At 31.7% G+C, this 3,041-nt stretch overlaps 1 pseudogene; it reads left to right on the top strand.

Annotated features, from left to right (window-relative positions):
• The first annotated feature begins 323 nt into the window (after window positions 1–323).
• LOC145636727 (UDP-glycosyltransferase 86A2 pseudogene) lies at window positions 324–3,041 on the top strand (annotated as a pseudogene).

Raw genomic sequence — 3,041 nt, 5'->3', positions numbered from 1 at the left:
AAAAGTGAAATTAAAATACCAACACAAGATAATAAGTAACACATTAACGAAGACACTCGTTCTCTTCTTTCTCAGTTTCGCAATTGAAGTATCCATCATATCTACCGAGAGGCAAATCACGCAGCGGATTGAATAGCTAATGTTGGCCATTTAGTGTGTAGTAGTATGGATATTAATGTTTGTAATCTCTAGTTTATTTTCTATTCTTTCTTCTATACATTAGGAATTCCCCTCGTGATGAAAGCTTCCTAATCTTCATTTCTTCTTACCTTCTCAAAAAAGGAAAAAAAAAAAAAAAACATTCCCCTTCATAATAGCAAATTATGAAAGCTCAAAACTCATATAAAAAAGTTCATTATGCAATAGTTCTTCCCTTACCACTTCAAGGCACTTAAATCCAACAGTTAACTTCTCCCTTAAACTTGCTTCATCAAAAAATATCACCATAACTTTCTTAACTTTTGAATTCCTCCACCACCAAAGCCCGCCCTAGTGACAACTCCGACGACATCTTTTCTTAAGCTCGTACGGGGCTTGATATCCGGTATAGGGTTATAATGTTATATGTATCCGATGGGTTACCCTTGGAGTTTGATAGGGCGGGTAAAGGTGATGAGTTTGTAGGTTGGTGTTTGCATGGTGATATGTTTGATTTAGTGGATAAGGATATTGAGGAATTAGTGTTGAATTCAAACCCAAACGTTGATGTGTTAATTATTGACTCATTTTATCCTTGGGCTTCTAGGATTGCTAAAAAGTTTGGGCTTCGATTTGCTTCATTTTGGACTGATGAGCCTGCTTTGGTTTTCAATCTATATTATCATATTCATCTCCTTAAGCAACATGGCTACTTTGATTGCTCAGGTACATACTCTTTTATTTATTTTGATTTGATGTGAGGACTATTATGTTATTGAGGAAACCCTGTTATGGGATTTCATATCTCATGTATGGAGCAAAACCTTAAAGGATGTATATGGATGATAATTGATAATAACATAGAAATTGTGGTACTTTTTCTAAATATCATAAGTTAACATAGTTAAAATAATACTTCTTCCGTTTCTTTTTAGTTGACATGTTTCTTTAGTCAAGTTTGCCAATACACTGATTCAATCATTAATATATTTAATTACCAATAATAAAAAATTATGAAAAACTGATATTTTGAAAGAATATAATGTGATGAATCTAATAAGATCTCACATGAGTATATTTTTCATTATGTATAAAGCACAAAACACAGTAAAAGGTCAGTCTGTTAATAATGCTAAAGTCAAAACGTGTCGACTAAAAAAACGGAGGTAGTATATGTATCCAATTAGCTGACTTGATGAATTGATTTAATTCAAATTCAAAGTATAATTAATCGAAAATTATATTATCTAAATTATTTATATCTCGAATTAGTAGACTAGTCTATCATAGCTCATACGTTTTTTCTTTAAAAAGAAAGTTGACATTTAACTATGAAAAATCATTGATAAATAAAATAATTAGCATGTCCATGTGGGAACTTGTTGATTTATCTTTGTGTACTTTTGAAATATTAACTCTGTTTTTTTTTTTTTTTTTTTTTATATGTAATTTATGATTCAAAAAAAATATATTGATAGGCTCGAGTCTGTAAACTGAAAAGTTGTATAAAAATATGAGACAAACTAAAAGAAATAAAAAGATCCGATAGACTAATAGATAATTCAACTATACAATGATGCATCACTAGAATATGATTAAAACCTCTCCAATGCCATCTTCACTCTTAAATAATTACAATACAACAATACAATGATGCATCACTAGAATATGATTAAAACCTCTCCAATGCCATCTTCACTCTTAAATAATTACAATACAACAATACAATGATGCATCACTAGAATATGATTAAAACCTCTCCAATGCCATCTTCACTCTTAAATAATTACTTCGTATTGTAAATATTCACTCCGTATAATGTTACAAACCCTTATTTATTACTCCGTAGTATTATTATTATTATTATTATTATTATTATTATTATTATTATTATTATATATTTTTTTTCTAATTTCAAATTATTACCTCATATTCTGGATTGATAGAAAAGAAGGATGAATTTTATGACTACCATATTGTACTAATGTTAAAATTTTGTCATATCAATTTTTTTGTCACTGGAATTCTGAAGGATCCAATTGACTACATACCAGGAGTACACTCAATTCACCCACATACCTCCATGACAAAGAAATCTCAACAAATATTCATAACTCAACTTTTCAATCATTCCAAGAAATTAGATCAGCAGACTATGTACTTTATAACACAGTTGAAGAGCTTGAGTCAAACACCATTTCAGCCTTACAAGATATCATGTCCATTTTTACAATTGGGCCAATTTTTCAATCCAAGTCACTTCAAAATATTGTGTCCACAAGTATTTGGGCCGAGTCCAATTGCTTGGAATGGTTAGGTACCCAGCCCAATTGTTCGGTTTTGTATGTTTCATTTGTAGCCTTGCTAATTTTTACTCAAAATGATGTTGTGGAGATTGCCTATGGTCTTACGGAAAGCAACGTTGATTAAATTTGGGTCCTTCGCCCTCGTACCGTGCTTCATGAATCCGATCACTTGTTGCCTTTTGGGTTCGAGGACCTCGTTCGTGGTCGTGGAATGGTTGTTCCTTGGACTAATCAAATCACGGTTTTGTCTCATCCTGCGATTGGTGGATTTTTGACACATTGTGAGTAGAACTCTGTGTTAGAGAGTATGTGGTATGATTGTATGAAGTTCCAATGCTGTGTTTTCCGGTATTTTCTGATCAATTTCCTAATCGGAAGTTAGTGGTTGATGATTGGAAGATCGGAATTAATTTGTGCAAGGAAAAACCATTAAGGAAGGAGATAACGGCACAAATCAAGAGTTTTATGATTCAATACAAAGGTGATGAATTGAGGAAAAACGTGAATGTGTTTAAGAAAATATTAGGGAATGCATTAGAAGATGGTGGATCTTCAAGTTAAAATTTAGATTTGTTTATTGAGCACTTGGATCAGTGA

This window comes from Chenopodium album, chromosome 1, assembly GCF_948465745.1.
Source record: "Chenopodium album chromosome 1, dcCheAlbu1.1, whole genome shotgun sequence".
Taxonomy (NCBI): Eukaryota; Viridiplantae; Streptophyta; class Magnoliopsida; order Caryophyllales; family Amaranthaceae; genus Chenopodium; species Chenopodium album.
This window is presented reverse-complemented; position numbering and strand designations above follow the sequence as displayed.